The 25,171-nt window shown below is 46.3% G+C and overlaps 1 protein-coding gene across 1 annotated transcript in view; it reads right to left on the bottom strand.

The window, feature by feature from the left end:
- Window positions 1-25,171, bottom strand: part of LOC126252989 (uncharacterized) — a 999,773-nt gene that overhangs the window by 859,404 nt on the left and 115,198 nt on the right. The window contains exon 2 of the mRNA XM_049954016.1: window positions 2,000-2,075. The gene's annotated coding sequence lies outside the window, so the exon portion shown is untranslated. The remainder of the gene's footprint in view (window positions 1-1,999; window positions 2,076-25,171) is intronic.

The raw sequence follows: 25,171 nt of genomic DNA, 5'->3' as shown, positions 1-25,171 counted from the left end.
AAACTGATTTTTCCTGAGACCTGCCTCGATCAATTTCTACACTCTTATATAAAAAAAATTGTGTCTTTATTTTGCAAGAATGACTTTTTGAGCCGATAGTTCTGTAATATTAACACGAGTCAGCATCTACCTTTTTCGAGCAGGGTTATTACAAATAAAAAACAAAAACAGTTTGATTAGGTCAGTAAAGTTCACACGAGGGTGATATCAATCGCAATAGCATGGTTGACATAAGTTCTTGAGGTTGTATAAGGTGGGGCAATCAGGGCAGGAACACATATTGTTCCATTATCTGGACCTCATCACAACTGCACTGGTTAGACAATATTGAATATACCCATTTTAGGAGATGTGGTTTGAATATGATTGACATTGCCTATAGCGTACTAACTGCAGTGGTACAGAAGTTGCGCGGTCGGCCGTTGTGGCCGTGAAGTTCTAGGCGCTTCAGTCTGGAACCGCGTGACCGCTACGGTCGCAGGTTCGAATCCTGCCTCGGGCATGGATGTGTGTGATGTCCTTAGGTTAGTTAGATTTAAGTAGTTCTAAGTTCTATGGGACTGATGACCATAGATGTTAAGTCCCATAGTGCTCAGAGCCATTTGAACCATTTTGAACCAGAAGTTGCGCAATATCACACAGGATTTTCCTGGTTTCATGATTTACAGCACTTTACATAATTGATCTAACGAGTTCCTTATAATAATATTTTTGTTTAACGCAAAGTACGAATTATATTTGTTTGTTTTAATTTTTACATTTATGTCATGGAGATATGGCAAGCGCTGAAGGCTATACTTCTCTCTGCACAAGTTGACACACCAATGGATACAATACCTAGCTGGTTGACGGCTGTCCACCACAACAAAAAAGCCCCGAGCTTTACGACACTCCTGCAGAAATTATGACCTTACAGTGAAATAAATGAATCAGTATTCAGTGTTATGCAAATCTTTTAAAATGTATTCAGTCTCTTCTTGACCACTCTCGAATCAAGATCACTTTATGAAAGTTAAGACATTTTATTACGTGGCCAAATGATTTATATTTTGTTTGTCTAAATATACCATGTAAGAGTGCTTATGACATGTAACTACTATAAATTTTATCGTGTATACTACCTTATACGTCCAAGAAGAATGTAATTTAAATAGTCTCTCTTAGATGCATGTGGAAAAGTTGTTTAATTTCGAGAAGTGATAGAAGTCAGAAAAACATTTTTGGCTGTATAGTACTTTGACAATGGGTCGTTACAAAATAATAGTTTTATATTTCAACGAAAAGAATGGAAAGAGATACAAACTGTTCGTTTACCAGAAGTTTACATTCAGACTTCCTAGGAAACAATCGTATGGTTTATTAAAGTTAGAAAATATTAATTTCAAGTATAATTGATGGCGCAGAAACTAACGATTCGCCGATTCTGTTGGGTGCTTGTCATCGACGGGCGACGGATAAAATCAGTAACTGAATTTTACGGCAACATCTTTCTTTGGCATATTCTTCCTCAAATGACGCGATACTGCAGACATTCACGAAATTAACTATGTACATTCACATTATATCAAATATTAGATGAAGTTGTGGTGGTGATAGGACAGAACATGATCATGACAGCATTTCATTTCATTTAAGTTCATTACATCGTTTCATTTTGAAAAGCGGCCAGTTTAACCACAAAATCCGTTAATTGTACAGGAGGGAGCAAAGGTTTGAGAAGCGAGAAGGAGCCACTTGTCCCTAAAGATAGAATTTTGAATGTGAATCAGGCCGCTCTCAAACGATGCGTTCCATTTTAGGCGTGTCTGTAGTGAGATAGGGGTGTGAGGTACAAGTCAGGGGAAATGCAGTGGCGAACAGAACATGCAAATTTACATTTTTGCGTCCCACTGAAATGTCACAAGAAATCGCAAAGGAGCACCACTTACAACTTGTATTTACGAATTTTTAAGCGAAACTGCAGTCATTATAAATTTAAATAGAAAGAAATATTACTTACCTTTAGGCCGTAATTATTAACAGTTTAGCGACAGAAAGCTGTGCATGTGATGGTGCAGGCTGCAGTGGCGCCGGTGCTGCAGTCAGAAAAGGTCAAAAGATAAGAAAGCATTAATTTACAATAAAAACACACCTTACTACACACATTAATGTTAAAGAAGCTAACATTAGAGCAGTTCGTTACTGAAGTGGTATTTACAGTTCTTAAAAGGTGAACAGCTGGCAGACGCATCAATAGTCTGCTTGAGTAACAGAACTTAACCTCCAAGTTGTGCATTTTTACCATTTACTGGGACTTGACTTTCGTTCATTAAGACAGTTTATCAATAAATTATTATACATGCACTTGAAACGACAATAATTTGGTTCCTTAGTAATACGATAGTTAAACCAATTCTACAACACTTCGGGGAACGTATAGATACCGTGTTTGTATTTGTAACATACCCATATCGTCACAAGTTATGTCTCTTTCTGTAGTATCATCATTCCCCCTCCTCTCCTAAGCCACGTCAACTTTCTTGGGCGTTGACCACTCAGAGAGGTTCCAAGTCAACACACACATTTGTATCTCCCAATCACAGATCAATATGTTAGCGACCAATCACATTTTGCAACTTCTTCATAAGCTACGCCCCTTTACACAGTCAGAGAACTTTTAAATCAACATACATATATTTTGACCCTCTAATAACAGCCCAGTATTTTAGAGACCACTTACATTTTTTCAACTCCATCTTAAGCCACAACACTTGTTCTATCAAGAGCTACTACGCCAAAACACACATTTTTTTGCTCTGCTCAATCACAGCCCAGTATTTTACCAGTTATTATAGTGAAACAGCCAAACAGAGAGCTCCCTAAATCAACGATGATATTATTCTTGTCGGTAGTTTTGTAATGTCTACAGTGATTGTCCAAAGCTGTTTCAGATGGAGGCAAATTTTATCAGGCATGAACTTGTCTGACTTCGCAGAAATCTGACACCCATGCAGAGTGTAACATTGCCTATACTGTCTGCAGTTTTGTCAGCAAATAATTCTGAGTCGTCAGTAAATTTCACCTCTCTCTTTCTCTCTCTTAAATACACACACACACACACACACACATTTAGGTCTCCTAATCACTGCCCATTATTTTACCATCTATTAAAAATAATATGCCAGTCAGTATGTAGTCTCGAAGACGCCATCGTAGCCCTGTGCAAAAGTATGTAAACGACGTGAATTGTATAAACTAGTGCCTTGTTCAAAAGTATCCAAACCATCCAAAGTGCATAAATTGGTGCCATGTACAAAATCATCCAAACAATCCGAAATATGTGTCCGAAAATATGCAAACCTATTGACAACATTGTATAAGTTAACACTGGTTCCACATCTGTATTATTTATCAAAATATGTAAGCACACGCACAATGTTTATGTCAATGTTATTCCCACATCTTCATTATTTATCAAAAATACATAAAGATCATGACAATAATGGTATAACTTACAGTATTTCCACATCTGTATAATTTATCAAAAATACGTAGTTTTTTTAATGTCAAGCGTCACAAATTTATTTCCATGTCTGAAATGTTTGTCAAAAAGTCGTAAAACTTGACAATTTTGGCGTAACTTACTGTACTTCTATGTCTATAATGTGCGTCAAAATACAAGGGTTAACTGAAAAGTAATGCCTCCACCTTCGTAACTCTTTAATAGTTCGCAGCATTGGTATGCGACAGATATTGGCTTGTTCCCTAGCCTCTTCTCTACAGCTCCAGTTGGCGGGAAACCTTAGCATTGAACGGTTGTGTTGTTACAGTGCAAAGTATGGAACCCTGTGCAGTCGGTAGGTTAATGCGATTTCAGCAACGTGCAGTCACTGAATTCTTGACAGCAGAAGGTGTCACCCCAAAGGATATTCATCAGAGAATAAAAGCAGTTTATGGTAATTGTGTTGATGTGAGTACTGTTCGTCGCTGGGCGAATAAGTTTAGAGATGTTGAAGCAGGAATATCTGACCTGCGTGACAAACAAAGTTTTGAACGTCCTGTGACAGCAACCACCGAGTTTCACAAGCAAAATGTTGACAGATTGATTCAGGACGATCGTCGTATCACTCAGAGAGAAACTGCAAGCACAATCGGCATTTCACAAGAACGCGTGGGTTACATTATTGCTTTGCTTGGCTACCAGAAGATCTGTGCAAGAAGGGTACCCCGGATGCTGACTCCTGAAATGAAAGCGCATAGATTTGAAATTTACCAGGAATTCCTCTCGCATTACGAGAATGAAGGTGACGCCTTTCTCCATTCAATTGTGACAGGAGACGAAACGTGGGTACACCATTACCACCCGGAGACGAAACTTCAGTCTGTGGAATATCGCCACAAAGACTCGCCCAAGAAAAAGAAATTCAAGACGCAACCCACAGCTGGAAAAATCATAGCCACAGTGTTCTGGGACGCTGATGGTGTTATCCATGTTGATTTCCTTCATCGTTGAACAACAATAAATGCAGAACGTTACATAACAACGCTGCGAACTCTGAAATGACGGCTAACAAGGGTCCGAAAGGAAGAGGGAAATGTTTTCCTGCAGCATGACAATGCTAAACCACACATTTCACGTGCCACCACAGCAGAGCTTCAGAGACTGAATCTCACCACCGCACGGCATCCTCCATACAGTCCAGATTTAGCACCGTCTGACTTCCATCTGTTCTCGATAATGAAAGACGATCTGCCGGGACATCATTATTCTTCTGATGAAGACATTGAGAGAACTGTGAGACTGTGGTTGCGGAAACAGAGTGTCGACTTCTTCCGTAACGGCTTCAGAAAACGTGTCCATTGTCCGCAGAAATGTATCCAATTGGCTGGTGATTATGTGGAAAAGTGAATATTGGTAACGAAAGACCACTTTCTAATGATTATTTCTGCGTTTGATTTATTAAAATATTCCCATCCAAACCCAATTAACGAAGGTGGAGGCATAACTTTTCATTAATCCCCCGTACACTTGACACTTCGGATCTAACTTACAGGTTAAGCTGCATCGAACGACGAACAGACTTTAATATTCGTAACACACTTGGCGATCAAGAAGTTCCAATCTGAGGGTGTTGCTGAAATGTACGCGCAACGTAGCACGACTCTGATGCGGGTATATAAGCACCAACATGTAGGCAAAGATTTAGTATGGCTTTCGTATCTTTCCGACGTGCGAGCAGTTAATGTGGGTACGTGAACTATGGTGACGTTATTACCAAATGTGTCCAAATAAAACCAATTTTTTAAATTCTTATCTTGGCTGTCGAAGGACAAACACCAGTAGGCATCCATCGGAGAATGTGCATGAGGCAGCAGGTCTGTCGGAAACCACCATTGTAGAATGGTACACGAAGTTCCATGCTTCATGATAATGCACGAACCCTTACCAAAAATGTCGTAACGCAAAGTTACGCCAACTCAAGTGCGAGACATTCCAGTACCCGCTCTGTAGTCCTGATCTCTCCGCATGCGAATATCACACGTTTGCTCCCTTAAAAAGGCCTTGAAAGGTCGAAAGTTTCTTTCGAACGAGGATGTGCAGCAGGCAATTATGGACTTCTTCATGCAGTGGAATACGGTGTTTTACGAAACGGATGTCCTCAACCTGGTGTTTTAGTGGGATGATTGCCTCAATACTCATGGCGATTTTGCCTGATTGTCATACCGTTTGTGGGCTGAACAGCCTTCAAACGGAAATTTTTTTCATCGCCCCTAATACAGTGTGCCCCTCAGTTAAATATTTGACCATGTAAATTGTTTGTAGGCCCCTATCATTGTTCTACAACTGTACAAAACACATGCTAGCTAAAATAATGTCAGCTACTGGAAGAGGGCAATTATTGTTTAACTTGCAGGTTACGATACACTTGACCCCTGAAACGTGACTGTGGATTCTCAAATTAAGTGCCACAATGCTATTTCCACGTCTAACTTGTCTGTATTGTGTTTCTGTAACAACACAAAACGCATGTGGCTAAAATAACATGTTAAGCAGCCACACTTCTTCTTAGGCCTAAAAGTGCCTATGTTACTGGTGGTACAAAAAATAAACTGCCGAAGAACTATTTTAAGGGAAGAAAATAATTTATCAACAAAAATTAAATTAACGTCACTGACTGGCTAATAGAGCTTTTTTTTATCACTTTTGATCTTGCACCTACCTGAGCTTAAGTTCCACCGGTGTACAAAAACGAACTTTCGAGGAAGGCGGCGATACTATTGATCGAAACTATGAAGCTAAGGCCAACTACAGCAGTTTACAGACTGTACATCCAAAATCAACGACTAAGTAATAGCATGTTTACCCACTGATATCACATCTTTTGATACTTGAGCTCTACAAACGATACAAAATTGTTGAGGCTTTCGTGGCCACTTGTTGACAAACTGCCTATTGGCTTCTGTCTCGGGTTCTTCGGCCGACGTTCATCTAATGATTTTTCTGACGTTTCGCCAGCACGAGTGGCTGGCATTGTCAAAGCTTCACCCTCCATTGCCGGTGGTGAACTGGAGCCGAGCTCGCGGGCGCAGACTATATGTACCTGGCGCGCCAACGTCCGAGGGCTTCTCCGCGGTCATTTCCGGTGCGGTTCTCCTCTTGCTACCTGCGACGGTCGTTCGCTGCAGTACGGGAAGCCAGGATCCGTTGACCTTAAGGCTTTCCTCTTTCTTGTTCAAACTGTTCGCGTGTTTTTGTATTTCTACAGCTTCTCTGAACAAGCGCGTGTGATAGTGGTTCTCTACAGCCAGAACTTCCGTGTCGGCGAATTTTATTACGTGGTCGGTCTCATTCAGTGCGTGTTCTGCCACGGCCGATTTCTCCACCTGCCCCAACCTGCAATGTCGCTTATGCTCCTTGATCCTGGTGTTAATGGATCGTCCAGTCATCCCGACATAAACTTTTCCGCATGTGCATGGTATGCGGTATATTCCCGACATTGAAAGTGGGTCTCTTTTCTCCTTCGCCGATCTAAGACACTCTTTGATCTTCCTTGTCGGTTTGAAGATCGTCTTTACGCCATGTTTGCGCAATATACGGCCGATTCTGTCCGTCACTCTGGGAATGTATGGCAGAAAGGCCGTACCCGACATTTCTTTTTCTGGTTTCTTACTTCGCCGAGTGTTTGGCTCAGTTACACTTCTAATATAATTTGTGGAGTACCCATTGCTCCTCAGGACTGTTTCCAGGTGTTGTATTTCTCGTTTGAGGTGTTGCGGCTCACATATTCGTCCTGCTCTCGTTACGAGCGTACTAATCATGCCCCTTTTCTGGCTCGGGTGGTGGTTTGACAGTTTGTGCAGGTATCGGTCCGTGTGAGTCGGTTTTCGATACACGCTGTGTCCCAGGTTTTCGCCGTCCCTTGTGACCAGCACATCTAGAAATGGCAGTTTCTTGTCCTTTTCTACTTCCATGGTAAATGTTATGTTGGCATGGAGGCTGTTCACGTGTCTTAGGAAGTCACCGAGCTGTTCTTCACCATGGCTCCACACCACGAAAGTATCATCGACGTACCTGTACCACACCTTAGGTTTGCAAGTGGCCGAGTCCAGTGCCTGTGCTTCGAATTGTTCCATGAAGAAGTTGGCCACCACTGGACTGAGAGGACTACCCACTATCCGAGACCTATTAGATCCGACGACGTACCGAAAACTAAGCGCAGATCCGACGCAACGTATCACACGGAATACGAATCGATTGATCAAGGCTTCTTCTCTGCCGGCGGACACACAGAGAAACCTGCGCAACACAGAAGCCCTACCACCTCGGCTGTATGGATTACCCAAGATCCATAAGAACAACGTTCCACTGAGACCGATCGTTAGCGCTCCTGGATCACCGACATATAAGCTGGCAAAACACTTGGCCTCTCTGCTCCAACCACACGTGGGGAAGACCGACACATACATTAAGGACTCAGGACATTTCATTGAGAAGCTGAAGAAACTGAAACTTGCACCAAACGACATCCTGGTCAGCTTTGATGTTGTTTCGTTATTTACGAAAGTGCCACTCAGTGACGCTCTGGAGCACATCGGTTCCATTTTCCCGCTAGACATCAGAAAGCTCTTCCATGCATGTCTCACCACGAGCTATTTCACGTGGAATGGCGACTTCTACGAACAGCTGGAAGGCGTCGCCATGGGTAGTCCTCTCAGTCCAGTGGTGGCCAACTTCTTCATGGAACAATTCGAAGCACAGGCACTGGACTCGGCCACTTGCAAACCTAAGGTGTGGTACAGGTACGTCGATGATACTTTCGTGGTGTGGAGCCATGGTGAAGAACAGCTCGGTGACTTCCTAAGACACGTGAACAGCCTCCATGCCAACATAACATTTACCATGGAAGTAGAAAAGGACAAGAAACTGCCATTTCTAGATGTGCTGGTCACAAGGGACGGCGAAAACCTGGGACACAGCGTGTATCGAAAACCGACTCACACGGACCGATACCTGCACAAACTGTCAAACCACCACCCGAGCCAGAAAAGGGGCATGATTAGTACGCTCGTAACGAGAGCAGGACGAATATGTGAGCCGCAACACCTCAAACGAGAAATACAACACCTGGAAACAGTCCTGAGGAGCAATGGGTACTCCACAAATTATATTAGAAGTGTAACTGAGCCAAACACTCGGCGAAGTAAGAAACCAGAAAAAGAAATGTCGGGTACGGCCTTTCTGCCATACATTCCCAGAGTGACGGACAGAATCGGCCGTATATTGCGCAAACATGGCGTAAAGACGATCTTCAAACCGACAAGGAAGATCAAAGAGTGTCTTAGATCGGCGAAGGAGAAAAGAGACCCACTTTCAATGTCGGGAATATACCGCATACCATGCACATGCGGAAAAGTTTATGTCGGGATGACTGGACGATCCATTAACACCAGGATCAAGGAGCATAAGCGACATTGCAGGTTGGGGCAGGTGGGGAAAATCGGCCGTGGCAGAACACGCACTGAATGAGACCGACCACGTAATAAAATTCGCCGACACGGAAGTTCTGGCTGTAGAGAACCACTATCACACGCGCTTGTTCAGAGAAGCTGTAGAAATACAAAAACACGCGAACAGTTTGAACAAGAAAGAGGAAAGCCTTAAGGTCAACGGATCCTGGCTTCCCGTACTGCAGCGAACGACCGTCGCAGGTAGCAAGAGGAGAACCGCACCGGAAATGACCGCGGAGAAGCCCTCGGACGTTGGCGCGCCAGGTACATATAGTCTGCGCCCGCGAGCTCGGCTCCAGTTCACCACCGGCAATGGAGGGTGAAGCTTTGACAATGCCAGCCACTCGTGCTGGCGAAACGTCAGAAAAATCATTAGATGAACGTCGGCCGAAGAACCCGAGACAGAAGCCAATAGGCAGTTTGTCAACAAGTGGCCACGAAAGCCTCAACAATTTTGTATTACGCCTCTACGGGGAGGAGATTTGCAGATTGTACCGACGCCTTGACCAACGACGGAAGAAGAAAGCGCGACTGATGTCCTCTCTCGCCTTTCTGTCACGGTGCCGAGATGAATGTGCTACACCGAAGTTCTTGAGATGCAAGCGCCTATTCACCACCGCCCAAGCACATCGTATCTACGACAGAATGGAACGAGCTTTTCTTCGTGAGCGAATACATACAACACGGAGAGACTTGGCAAGAACGGATCAGGAACTTCTGGACATTTTCTATCAACTAAGTAGCAGAATGCATCGAGACGATTGGGACAAGATCGACAGCATCACTCACAGGAGCATGCAGAACGAACTCGAGCGCTGCACCGAGCGACAGAAGAAAAAGTTTGAAAGATGCCGGAAGCAGACCGACAAGGCGACTCCCGACATGTCACACACAGTGGTCAACCTCACTGAACGACAATTGACCGAAGCGGAAGTGTCTGTTCTTCAAAAAGGAGGGAATTTCGCTATCATCCCGAGAACCATACCTATGGAGGACATCATTGCCAACACCGAAGCAGCCATTCGTGCCCTTCCTTGTGAAAGGGCAGAGGAAATACGCACGGAAACAGCCAGGATACTGCGCCGAGCAAAACCGCCAGCTTGCAACCTGAAGAAAGAAGAGGTACAAGCCATTAAGAATCTCAACGCCGACAAGAGTATATTGGTACTGCCTGCCGATAAGGGGAATGCGACCGTCGTAATGAAGACCGAAGATTATGAGCAAAAGATCCGAGACCTATTAGATCCGACGACGTACCGAAAACTAAGCGCAGATCCGACGCAACGTATCACACGGAATACGAATCGATTGATCAAGGCTTCTTCTCTGCCGGCGGACACACAGAGAAACCTGCGCAACACAGAAGCCCTACCACCTCGGCTGTATGGATTACCCAAGATCCATAAGAACAACGTTCCACTGAGACCGATCGTTAGCGCTCCTGGATCACCGACATATAAGCTGGCAAAACACTTGGCCTCTCTGCTCCAACCACACGTGGGGAAGACCGACACATACATTAAGGACTCAGGACATTTCATTGAGAAGCTGAAGAAACTGAAACTTGCACCAAACGACATCCTGGTCAGCTTTGATGTTGTTTCGTTATTTACGAAAGTGCCACTCAGTGACGCTCTGGAGCACATCGGTTCCATTTTCCCGCTAGACATCAGAAAGCTCTTCCATGCATGTCTCACCACGAGCTATTTCACGTGGAATGGCGACTTCTACGAACAGCTGGAAGGCGTCGCCATGGGTAGTCCTCTCAGTCCAGTGGTGGCCAACTTCTTCATGGAACAATTCGAAGCACAGGCACTGGACTCGGCCACTTGCAAACCTAAGGTGTGGTACAGGTACGTCGATGATACTTTCGTGGTGTGGAGCCATGGTGAAGAACAGCTCGGTGACTTCCTAAGACACGTGAACAGCCTCCATGCCAACATAACATTTACCATGGAAGTAGAAAAGGACAAGAAACTGCCATTTCTAGATGTGCTGGTCACAAGGGACGGCGAAAACCTGGGACACAGCGTGTATCGAAAACCGACTCACACGGACCGATACCTGCACAAACTGTCAAACCACCACCCGAGCCAGAAAAGGGGCATGATTAGTACGCTCGTAACGAGAGCAGGACGAATATGTGAGCCGCAACACCTCAAACGAGAAATACAACACCTGGAAACAGTCCTGAGGAGCAATGGGTACTCCACAAATTATATTAGAAGTGTAACTGAGCCAAACACTCGGCGAAGTAAGAAACCAGAAAAAGAAATGTCGGGTACGGCCTTTCTGCCATACATTCCCAGAGTGACGGACAGAATCGGCCGTATATTGCGCAAACATGGCGTAAAGACGATCTTCAAACCGACAAGGAAGATCAAAGAGTGTCTTAGATCGGCGAAGGAGAAAAGAGACCCACTTTCAATGTCGGGAATATACCGCATACCATGCACATGCGGAAAAGTTTATGTCGGGATGACTGGACGATCCATTAACACCAGGATCAAGGAGCATAAGCGACATTGCAGGTTGGGGCAGGTGGAGAAATCGGCCGTGGCAGAACACGCACTGAATGAGACCGACCACGTAATAAAATTCGCCGACACGGAAGTTCTGGCTGTAGAGAACCACTATCACACGCGCTTGTTCAGAGAAGCTGTAGAAATACAAAAACACGCGAACAGTTTGAACAAGAAAGAGGAAAGCCTTAAGGTCAACGGATCCTGGCTTCCCGTACTGCAGCGAACGACCGTCGCAGGTAGCAAGAGGAGAACCGCACCGGAAATGACCGCGGAGAAGCCCTCGGACGTTGGCGCGCCAGGTACATATAGTCTGCGCCCGCGAGCTCGGCTCCAGTTCACCACCGGCAATGGAGGGTGAAGCTTTGACAATGCCAGCCACTCGTGCTGGCGAAACGTCAGAAAAATCATTAGATGAACGTCGGCCGAAGAACCCGAGACAGAAGCCAATAGGCAGTTTGTCAACAAGTGGCCACGAAAGCCTCAACAATTTTGTATTACGCCTCTACGGGGAGGAGATTTGCAGATTGTACCGACGCCTTGACCAACGACGGAAGAAGAAAGCGCGACTGATGTCCTCTCTCGCCTTTCTGTCACGGTGCCGAGATGAATGTGCTACACCGAAGTTCTTGAGATGCAAGCGCCTATTCACCACCGCCCAAGCACATCGTATCTACGACAGAATGGAACGAGCTTTTCTTCGTGAGCGAATACATACAACACGGAGAGACTTGGCAAGAACGGATCAGGAACTTCTGGACATTTTCTATCAACTAAGTAGCAGAATGCATCGAGACGATTGGGACAAGATCGACAGCATCACTCACAGGAGCATGCAGAACGAACTCGAGCGCTGCACCGAGCGACAGAAGAAAAAGTTTGAAAGATGCCGGAAGCAGACCGACAAGGCGACTCCCGACATGTCACACACAGTGGTCAACCTCACTGAACGACAATTGACCGAAGCGGAAGTGTCTGTTCTTCAAAAAGGAGGGAATTTCGCTATCATCCCGAGAACCATACCTATGGAGGACATCATTGCCAACACCGAAGCAGCCATTCGTGCCCTTCCTTGTGAAAGGGCAGAGGAAATACGCACGGAAACAGCCAGGATACTGCACCGAGCAAAACCGCCAGCTTGCAACCTGAAGAAAGAAGAGGTACAAGCCATTAAGAATCTCAACGCCGACAAGAGTATATTGGTACTGCCTGCCGATAAGGGGAATGCGACCGTCGTAATGAAGACCGAAGATTATGAGCAAAAGATCCGAGACCTATTAGATCCGACGACGTACCGAAAACTAAGCGCAGATCCGACGCAACGTATCACACGGAATACGAATCGATTGATCAAGGCTTCTTCTCTGCCGGCGGACACACAGAGAAACCTGCGCAACACAGAAGCCCTACCACCTCGGCTGTATGGATTACCCAAGATCCATAAGAACAACGTTCCACTGAGACCGATCGTTAGCGCTCCTGGATCACCGACATATAAGCTGGCAAAACACTTGGCCTCTCTGCTCCAACCACACGTGGGGAAGACCGACACATACATTAAGGACTCAGGACATTTCATTGAGAAGCTGAAGAAACTGAAACTTGCACCAAACGACATCCTGGTCAGCTTTGATGTTGTTTCGTTATTTACGAAAGTGCCACTCAGTGACGCTCTGGAGCACATCGGTTCCATTTTCCCGCTAGACATCAGAAAGCTCTTCCATGCATGTCTCACCACGAGCTATTTCACGTGGAATGGCGACTTCTACGAACAGCTGGAAGGCGTCGCCATGGGTAGTCCTCTCAGTCCAGTGGTGGCCAACTTCTTCATGGAACAATTCGAAGCACAGGCACTGGACTCGGCCACTTGCAAACCTAAGGTGTGGTACAGGTACGTCGATGATACTTTCGTGGTGTGGAGCCATGGTGAAGAACAGCTCGGTGACTTCCTAAGACACGTGAACAGCCTCCATGCCAACATAACATTTACCATGGAAGTAGAAAAGGACAAGAAACTGCCATTTCTAGATGTGCTGGTCACAAGGGACGGCGAAAACCTGGGACACAGCGTGTATCGAAAACCGACTCACACGGACCGATACCTGCACAAACTGTCAAACCACCACCCGAGCCAGAAAAGGGGCATGATTAGTACGCTCGTAACGAGAGCAGGACGAATATGTGAGCCGCAACACCTCAAACGAGAAATACAACACCTGGAAACAGTCCTGAGGAGCAATGGGTACTCCACAAATTATATTAGAAGTGTAACTGAGCCAAACACTCGGCGAAGTAAGAAACCAGAAAAAGAAATGTCGGGTACGGCCTTTCTGCCATACATTCCCAGAGTGACGGACAGAATCGGCCGTATATTGCGCAAACATGGCGTAAAGACGATCTTCAAACCGACAAGGAAGATCAAAGAGTGTCTTAGATCGGCGAAGGAGAAAAGAGACCCACTTTCAATGTCGGGAATATACCGCATACCATGCACATGCGGAAAAGTTTATGTCGGGATGACTGGACGATCCATTAACACCAGGATCAAGGAGCATAAGCGACATTGCAGGTTGGGGCAGGTGGGGAAAATCGGCCGTGGCAGAACACGCACTGAATGAGACCGACCACGTAATAAAATTCGCCGACACGGAAGTTCTGGCTGTAGAGAACCACTATCACACGCGCTTGTTCAGAGAAGCTGTAGAAATACAAAAACACGCGAACAGTTTGAACAAGAAAGAGGAAAGCCTTAAGGTCAACGGATCCTGGCTTCCCGTACTGCAGCGAACGACCGTCGCAGGTAGCAAGAGGAGAACCGCACCGGAAATGACCGCGGAGAAGCCCTCGGACGTTGGCGCGCCAGGTACATATAGTCTGCGCCCGCGAGCTCGGCTCCAGTTCACCACCGGCAATGGAGGGTGAAGCTTTGACAATGCCAGCCACTCGTGCTGGCGAAACGTCAGAAAAATCATTAGATGAACGTCGGCCGAAGAACCCGAGACAGAAGCCAATAGGCAGTTTGTCAACAAGTGGCCACGAAAGCCTCAACAATTTTGTATTACGCCTCTACGGGGAGGAGATTTGCAGATTGTACCGACGCCTTGACCAACGACGGAAGAAGAAAGCGCGACTGATGTCCTCTCTCGCCTTTCTGTCACGGTGCCGAGATGAATGTGCTACACCGAAGTTCTTGAGATGCAAGCGCCTATTCACCACCGCCCAAGCACATCGTATCTACGACAGAATGGAACGAGCTTTTCTTCGTGAGCGAATACATACAACACGGAGAGACTTGGCAAGAACGGATCAGGAACTTCTGGACATTTTCTATCAACTAAGTAGCAGAATGCATCGAGACGATTGGGACAAGATCGACAGCATCACTCACAGGAGCATGCAGAACGAACTCGAGCGCTGCACCGAGCGACAGAAGAAAAAGTTTGAAAGATGCCGGAAGCAGACCGACAAGGCGACTCCCGACATGTCACACACAGTGGTCAACCTCACTGAACGACAATTGACCGAAGCGGAAGTGTCTGTTCTTCAAAAAGGAGGGAATTTCGCTATCATCCCGAGAACCATACCTATGGAGGACATCATTGCCAACACCGAAGCAGCCATTCGTGCCCTTCCTTGTGAAAGGGCAGAGGAAATACGCACGGAAACAGCCAGGATACTGCGCCGAGCAAAACCGCCAGCTTGCAACCTGAAGAAAGAAGAGGTACAAGCCATTAAGAATCTCAACGCCGACAAGAGTATATTGGTACTGCCTGCCGATAAGGGGAATGCGACCGTCGTAATGAAGACCGAAGATTATGAGCAAAAGATCCGAGACCTATTAGATCCGACGACGTACCGAAAACTAAGCGCAGATCCGACGCAACGTATCACACGGAATACGAATCGATTGATCAAGGCTTCTTCTCTGCCGGCGGACACACAGAGAAACCTGCGCAACACAGAAGCCCTACCACCTCGGCTGTATGGATTACCCAAGATCCATAAGAACAACGTTCCACTGAGACCGATCGTTAGCGCTCCTGGATCACCGACATATAAGCTGGCAAAACACTTGGCCTCTCTGCTCCAACCACACGTGGGGAAGACCGACACATACATTAAGGACTCAGGACATTTCATTGAGAAGCTGAAGAAACTGAAACTTGCACCAAACGACATCCTGGTCAGCTTTGATGTTGTTTCGTTATTTACGAAAGTGCCACTCAGTGACGCTCTGGAGCACATCGGTTCCATTTTCCCGCTAGACATCAGAAAGCTCTTCCATGCATGTCTCACCACGAGCTATTTCACGTGGAATGGCGACTTCTACGAACAGCTGGAAGGCGTCGCCATGGGTAGTCCTCTCAGTCCAGTGGTGGCCAACTTCTTCATGGAACAATTCGAAGCACAGGCACTGGACTCGGCCACTTGCAAACCTAAGGTGTGGTACAGGTACGTCGATGATACTTTCGTGGTGTGGAGCCATGGTGAAGAACAGCTCGGTGACTTCCTAAGACACGTGAACAGCCTCCATGCCAACATAACATTTACCATGGAAGTAGAAAAGGACAAGAAACTGCCATTTCTAGATGTGCTGGTCACAAGGGACGGCGAAAACCTGGGACACAGCGTGTATCGAAAACCGACTCACACGGACCGATACCTGCACAAACTGTCAAACCACCACCCGAGCCAGAAAAGGGGCATGATTAGTACGCTCGTAACGAGAGCAGGACGAATATGTGAGCCGCAACACCTCAAACGAGAAATACAACACCTGGAAACAGTCCTGAGGAGCAATGGGTACTCCACAAATTATATTAGAAGTGTAACTGAGCCAAACACTCGGCGAAGTAAGAAACCAGAAAAAGAAATGTCGGGTACGGCCTTTCTGCCATACATTCCCAGAGTGACGGACAGAATCGGCCGTATATTGCGCAAACATGGCGTAAAGACGATCTTCAAACCGACAAGGAAGATCAAAGAGTGTCTTAGATCGGCGAAGGAGAAAAGAGACCCACTTTCAATGTCGGGAATATACCGCATACCATGCACATGCGGAAAAGTTTATGTCGGGATGACTGGACGATCCATTAACACCAGGATCAAGGAGCATAAGCGACATTGCAGGTTGGGGCAGGTGGAGAAATCGGCCGTGGCAGAACACGCACTGAATGAGACCGACCACGTAATAAAATTCGCCGACACGGAAGTTCTGGCTGTAGAGAACCACTATCACACGCGCTTGTTCAGAGAAGCTGTAGAAATACAAAAACACGCGAACAGTTTGAACAAGAAAGAGGAAAGCCTTAAGGTCAACGGATCCTGGCTTCCCGTACTGCAGCGAACGACCGTCGCAGGTAGCAAGAGGAGAACCGCACCGGAAATGACCGCGGAGAAGCCCTCGGACGTTGGCGCGCCAGGTACATATAGTCTGCGCCCGCGAGCTCGGCTCCAGTTCACCACCGGCAATGGAGGGTGAAGCTTTGACAATGCCAGCCACTCGTGCTGGCGAAACGTCAGAAAAATCATTAGATGAACGTCGGCCGAAGAACCCGAGACAGAAGCCAATAGGCAGTTTGTCAACAAGTGGCCACGAAAGCCTCAACAATTTTGTATTACGCCTCTACGGGGAGGAGATTTGCAGATTGTACCGACGCCTTGACCAACGACGGAAGAAGAAAGCGCGACTGATGTCCTCTCTCGCCTTTCTGTCACGGTGCCGAGATGAATGTGCTACACCGAAGTTCTTGAGATGCAAGCGCCTATTCACCACCGCCCAAGCACATCGTATCTACGACAGAATGGAACGAGCTTTTCTTCGTGAGCGAATACATACAACACGGAGAGACTTGGCAAGAACGGATCAGGAACTTCTGGACATTTTCTATCAACTAAGTAGCAGAATGCATCGAGACGATTGGGACAAGATCGACAGCATCACTCACAGGAGCATGCAGAACGAACTCGAGCGCTGCACCGAGCGACAGAAGAAAAAGTTTGAAAGATGCCGGAAGCAGACCGACAAGGCGACTCCCGACATGTCACACACAGTGGTCAACCTCACTGAACGACAATTGACCGAAGCGGAAGTGTCTGTTCTTCAAAAAGGAGGGAATTTCGCTATCATCCCGAGAACCATACCTATGGAGGACATCATTGCCAACACCGAAGCAGCCATTCGTGCCCTTCCTTGTGAAAGGGCAGAGGAAATACGCACGGAAACAGCCAGGATACTGCGCCGAGCAAAACCGCCAGCTTGCAACCTGAAGAAAGAAGAGGTACAAGCCATTAAGAATCTCAACGCCGACAAGAGTATATTGGTACTGCCTGCCGATAAGGGGAATGCGACCGTCGTAATGAAGACCGAAGATTATGAGCAAAAGATCCGAGACCTATTAGATCCGACGACGTACCGAAAACTAAGCGCAGATCCGACGCAACGTATCACACGGAATACGAATCGATTGATCAAGGCTTCTTCTCTGCCGGCGGACACACAGAGAAACCTGCGCAACACAGAAGCCCTACCACCTCGGCTGTATGGATTACCCAAGATCCATAAGAACAACGTTCCACTGAGACCGATCGTTAGCGCTCCTGGATCACCGACATATAAGCTGGCAAAACACTTGGCCTCTCTGCTCCAACCACACGTGGGGAAGACCGACACATACATTAAGGACTCAGGACATTTCATTGAGAAGCTGAAGAAACAAACTTGCACCAAACGACATCCTGGTCAGCTTTGATGTTGTTTCGTTATTTACGAAAGTGCCACTCAGTGACGCTCTGGAGCACATCGGTTCCATTTTCCCGCTAGACATCAGAAAGCTCTTCCATGCATGTCTCACCACGAGCTATTTCACGTGGAATGGCGACTTCTACGAACAGCTGGAAGGCGTCGCCATGGGTAGTCCTCTCAGTCCAGTGGTGGCCAACTTCTTCATGGAACAATTCGAAGCACAGGCACTGGACTCGGCCACTTGCAAACCTAAGGTGTGGTACAGGTACGTCGATGATACTTTCGTGGTGTGGAGCCATGGTGAAGAACAGCTCGGTGACTTCCTAAGACACGTGAACAGCCTCCATGCCAACATAACATTTACCATGGAAGTAGAAAAGGACAAGAAACTGCCATTTCTAGATGTGCTGGTCACAAGGGACGGCGAAAACCTGGGACACAGCGTGTATCGAAAACCGACTCACACGGACCGATACCTGCACAAACTGTCAAACCACCACCCGAGCCAGAAAAGGGGCATGATTAGTACGCTCGTAACGAGAGCAGGACGAATATGTGAGCCGCAACACCTCAAACGAGAAATACAACACCTGGAAACAGTCCTGAGGAGCAATGGGTACTCCACAAATTATATTAGAAGTGTAACTGAGCCAAACACTCGGCGAAGTAAGAAACCAGAAAAAGAAATGTCGGGTACGGCCTTTCTGCCATACATTCCCAGAGTGACGGACAGAATCGGCCGTATATTGCGCAAACATGGCGTAAAGACGATCTTCAAACCGACAAGGAAGATCAAAGAGTGTCTTAGATCGGCGAAGGAGAAAAGAGACCCACTTTCAATGTCGGGAATATACCGCATACCATGCACATGCGGAAAAGTTTATGTCGGGATGACTGGACGATCCATTAACACCAGGATCAAGGAGCATAAGCGACATTGCAGGTTGGGGCAGGTGGAGAAATCGGCCGTGGCAGAACACGCACTGAATGAGACCGACCACGTAATAAAATTCGCCGACACGGAAGTTCTGGCTGTAGAGAACCACTATCACACGCGCTTGTTCAGAGAAGCTGTAGAAATACAAAAACACGCGAACAGTTTGAACAAGAAAGAGGAAAGCCTTAAGGTCAACGGATCCTGGCTTCCCGTACTGCAGCGAACGACCGTCGCAGGTAGCAAGAGGAGAACCGCACCGGAAATGACCGCGGAGAAGCCCTCGGACGTTGGCGCGCCAGGTACATATAGTCTGCGCCCGCGAGCTCGGCTCCAGTTCACCACCGGCAATGGAGGGTGAAGCTTTGACAATGCCAGCCACTCGTGCTGGCGAAACGTCAGAAAAATCATTAGATGAACGTCGGCCGAAGAACCCGAGACAGAAGCCAATAGGCAGTTTGTCAACAAGTGGCCACGAAAGCCTCAACAATTTTGTATTACGCCTCTACGGGGAGGAGATTTGCAGATTGTACCGACGCCTTGACCAACGACGGAAGAAGAAAGCGCGACTGATGTCCTCTCTCGCCTTTCTGTCACGGTGCCGAGATGAATGTGCTACACCGAAGTTCTTGAGATGCAAGCGCCTATTCACCACCGCCAAAGCACATCGTATCTACGACAGAATGGAACGAGCTTTTCTTCGTGAGCGAATACATACAACACGGAGAGACTTGGCAAGAACGGATCAGGAACTTCTGGACATTTTCTATCAACTAAGTAGCAGAATGCATCGAGACGATTGGGACAAGATCGACAGCATCACTCACAGGAGCATGCAGAACGAACTCGAGCGCTGCACCGAGCGACAGAAGAAAAAGTTTGAAAGATGCCGGAAGCAGACCGACAAGGCGACTCCCGACATGTCACACACAGTGGTCAACCTCACTGAACGACAATTGACCGAAGCGGAAGTGTCTGTTCTTCAAAAAGGAGGGAATTTCGCTATCATCCCGAGAACCATACCTATGGAGGACATCATTGCCAACACCGAAGCAGCCATTCGTGCCCTTCCTTGTGAAAGGGCAGAGGAAATACGCACGGAAACAGCCAGGATACTGCGCCGAGCAAAACCGCCAGCTTGCAACCTGAAGAAAGAAGAGGTACAAGCCATTAAGAATCTCAACGCCGACAAGAGTATATTGGTACTGCCTGCCGATAAGGGGAATGCGACCGTCGTAATGAAGACCGAAGATTATGAGCAAAAGATCCGAGACCTATTAGATCCGACGACGTACCGAAAACTAAGCGCAGATCCGACGCAACGTATCACACGGAATACGAATCGATTGATCAAGGCTTCTTCTCTGCCGGCGGACACACAGAGAAACCTGCGCAACACAGAAGCCCTACCACCTCGGCTGTATGGATTACCCAAGATCCATAAGAACAACGTTCCACTGAGACCGATCGTTAGCGCTCCTGGATCACCGACATATAAGCTGGCAAAACACTTGGCCTCTCTGCTCCAACCACACGTGGGGAAGACCGACACATACATTAAGGACTCAGGACATTTCATTGAGAAGCTGAAGAAACTGAAACTTGCACCAAACGACATCCTGGTCAGCTTTGATGTTGTTTCGTTATTTACGAAAGTGCCACTCAGTGACGCTCTGGAGCACATCGGTTCCATTTTCCCGCTAGACATCAGAAAGCTCTTCCATGCATGTCTCACCACGAGCTATTTCACGTGGAATGGCGACTTCTACGAACAGCTGGAAGGCGTCGCCATGGGTAGTCCTCTCAGTCCAGTGGTGGCCAACTTCTTCATGGAACAATTCGAAGCACAGGCACTGGACTCGGCCACTTGCAAACCTAAGGTGTGGTACAGGTACGTCGATGATACTTTCGTGGTGTGGAGCCATGGTGAAGAACAGCTCGGTGACTTCCTAAGACACGTGAACAGCCTCCATGCCAACATAACATTTACCATGGAAGTAGAAAAGGACAAGAAACTGCCATTTCTAGATGTGCTGGTCACAAGGGACGGCGAAAACCTGGGACACAGCGTGTATCGAAAACCGACTCACACGGACCGATACCTGCACAAACTGTCAAACCACCACCCGAGCCAGAAAAGGGGCATGATTAGTACGCTCGTAACGAGAGCAGGACGAATATGTGAGCCGCAACACCTCAAACGAGAAATACAACACCTGGAAACAGTCCTGAGGAGCAATGGGTACTCCACAAATTATATTAGAAGTGTAACTGAGCCAAACACTCGGCGAAGTAAGAAACCAGAAAAAGAAATGTCGGGTACGGCCTTTCTGCCATACATTCCCAGAGTGACGGACAGAATCGGCCGTATATTGCGCAAACATGGCGTAAAGACGATCTTCAAACCGACAAGGAAGATCAAAGAGTGTCTTAGATCGGCGAAGGAGAAAAGAGACCCACTTTCAATGTCGGGAATATACCGCATACCATGCACATGCGGAAAAGTTTATGTCGGGATGACTGGACGATCCATTAACACCAGGATCAAGGAGCATAAGCGACATTGCAGGTTGGGGCAGGTGGAGAAATCGGCCGTGGCAGAACACGCACTGAATGAGACCGACCACGTAATAAAATTCGCCGACACGGAAGTTCTGGCTGTAGAGAACCACTATCACACGCGCTTGTTCAGAGAAGCTGTAGAAATACAAAAACACGCGAACAGTTTGAACAAGAAAGAGGAAAGCCTTAAGGTCAACGGATCCTGGCTTCCCGTACTGCAGCGAACGACCGTCGCAGGTAGCAAGAGGAGAACCGCACCGGAAATGACCGCGGAGAAGCCCTCGGACGTTGGCGCGCCAGGTACATATAGTCTGCGCCCGCGAGCTCGGCTCCAGTTCACCACCGGCAATGGAGGGTGAAGCTTTGACAATGCCAGCCACTCGTGCTGGCGAAACGTCAGAAAAATCATTAGATGAACGTCGGCCGAAGAACCCGAGACAGAAGCCAATAGGCAGTTTGTCTACAAACGATACTAAAACTGGTGCATTTTGACGAAATTTTTAATGTGCTTTATCACTTGAACTGCATATTTCCGTAATAAGCAAGTATAACTTCGAATTGCACCAAATACAATATGTAAACATTGCTTGGCCAAAGACAATGATGAACAAGGGCTGCACAGATCTCTAATCGCCAACGAAAATTCGATCTTTGCTCCAAAATAAAAGCGTCTGTATTATTAATTAAAATAAACAGTGCCGGCCGCGGTGGCCGTGCGGTTCTGGCGCTGCAGTCCGGAACCGCGAGGCTGCTACGGTCGCAGGTTCGAATCCTGCCTCGGGCAATGGTGTGTGTGTGATGTCCTTAGGTTAGTTAGGTTTAAGTAGTTCTAAGTTCTAGGGGACTTATGACCTAAGGTGTTGAGTCCCATAGTGCTCAGAGCCATTTGAACCATTTTTTGAAAATAAACAGTGATTACTTCTATGCCAGTGCAAAACACACTATGGCACTGTAATCGTGACTTAATTGTTCTATAACAATATAACGAACGGTATATATGGCTTGCATATTGACATTACTGATGTAACTTACAGATTAAGCTGCACTTGCTACTAGTAACGATTAGTCACTGTTCCATACTTTAAACAAACCTAAAATTGTTTGTATCACTTACCGAAATACATAAAAATTTCTTCTATAACAGTACAACCACATGTGACGTTACTGGTAACAACTTACATGTTGTGGTACACTTGGCAAGGACTGACTTCCGCTATCACACAGTGGACACTACACTACACTTCGATGAAATAATATATTGGACAACAGTTATAACATTTGAATGTAACACACATCCACATACGTAAAAATTAGCGTTGCTATATTTTCAACAACCCACTTTCAACTACTTTCCAAGCCACCAAAACATTATAGCGATCACGCCAGAGTAAAAGCTTTACCTTGCAGTACAAAACGTTTGTCATTTTCTGCTGAGAATACAAACTTATACTATCACACACCAGAGACACAATGACAGTTATAGATAAGCATGAAACGAAACTGTAACTAAACCCCACATATTGATATTTTATATTTTGTTACACATATGCATCAAAATAATTGTAACAAATTGCACCATACATCAACTTTTTCTGCTCAGTTAGACATAAGCAAACTTCATAGCGACTCAGAGCCATAGTACAGATCACAAATCAGATGTGTCTTCCACTGCTTCTGCTAACATATTAATGATTAGGAGGCATCAAGGTAAGACCAACTTTTGCATCGTATCGTTGCTTATTAAAAATAAGGCACACATTATTTTTTTTTAATTTTTGAATAAACGTATGCCTTTATGGTAATGATAGTCACCTGATCATGTTGTTGGCAGTCGCCTTGTCAGCTGACCCTCATTACCTGTTTGATATCGTCACCGGACACACGTATGTTGTTTGCAGTCCAGAGTTGGAGTGATCCACAACTCCACCATAAGAGTTTTTTTTAATCTTATGGGATTTAACTGCTAAGGTCATCAGTCCCTAAGCTTACACACTACTTAACCTAAAGTATCCTAAGGACAAACACACACACCCATGCCCGAGGGAGGACTCGAACCTCCGACGGGACCAGCCGCACAGTCCATGACTGCAGCGCCAGACCGCTCGGCTAATCCCGCGCGGCTCCATAAGAGTTCCCTGCATTCAGGAGCACTCTGCAGTTGTAACCTTACTTGTTGAAGCATGTGACTACAAAGCAAGTCATATGCTAGCACAGACCCGGATATTGTTTGCTCAGCCTATGCTCAGTTGCTTTAGTATTCTGAATTCTTCATATTGCTGCGCTCTTACAGTTTTTGTGTATGTCACTCTGCGCAGCGCCTCCCGCCGGAGGTTCGAGTCCTCCCTCGGACATCGGTGCTTGTGTTGTTATTAGCATAAATTAGTTTAACTAGTGTGTAAGTCTAGAGACTGATGATATCAGCAGTTTGGTATCTTAAGAACTCACAAACATTTGAACATTTGTATGTCACTGATTGTGTTTTCGGACTCTGCTCATTGGTTAGATTGTAACCTGACGTTTTCATTGGTGCCACATCTTGCGGTCTTTTGTGGTCATCTTGAGCATTTCTTTGGACGCTATCGTTTGCTAAGGGGATATAACAACCCCTATAGTATCCACCATTATTTCAGGGTAAAAGTAGTCACCATGACTGGGGTAAAAACAGTTTCCATTTCAGCTGACAATCGCTCCAATAGTGGCCACTATTTTTTGGGTGTAACAGCAGTCACTGTGATTGAGGTAATGGCAGATACAGTATCAGCTGACTCTCATTATTCCAGTAGATACCACTATGCATTCAGGGTAATGGTAGTCACCATGATCTGGGTAATGGCAGTCTGCATGTGTGTCGTGTATTTCGACAGACTTTTTAGACATGTAAATACTCTGATTTAAACTGGTATATCTTTACGTATTTTTGACAGATATTTCAGATTTGGGAATAACATTGACATATACATTATGTGTGTGAGTATACAGGATGATTTTTTCCACTGTGTACAAACTCTAGGGATTGGTCAATGAGACGATATGGAACAAAAATGGTGTAAGGAACTTATTTCTGGAAATGCATGGTTTCCATGCTAGAGACCAGTCATTCATTCATACATTGTTAGGGAGACTGTGATCTCATATGCACTGTACCATGCATCCACAGTTACACTATGTGTAGAAAATCTTTTCCGTGCACCTCAATGCATGTGTGTACTGTAGCATGTTCTGTCTCCCACATTCACATTAGCCAGGCTGAATCCAGTGTCAAACGCAGCATGAATACATTGCTCCAATGTTCCACATCTGGACTGGGCTCTGCATACACAATATTTTTCAGATGGTCCCATAACCAGAAATCGCACAAGTTGAGATCTGGCGAACGAGTAGGCCATGCAACTGGACCCCCTTGTCTGATCCATCGACCAG

Source organism: Schistocerca nitens, chromosome 4 (genome assembly GCF_023898315.1).
Source record: "Schistocerca nitens isolate TAMUIC-IGC-003100 chromosome 4, iqSchNite1.1, whole genome shotgun sequence".
Taxonomy (NCBI): domain Eukaryota; kingdom Metazoa; phylum Arthropoda; class Insecta; order Orthoptera; family Acrididae; genus Schistocerca; species Schistocerca nitens.
This window is presented reverse-complemented; position numbering and strand designations above follow the sequence as displayed.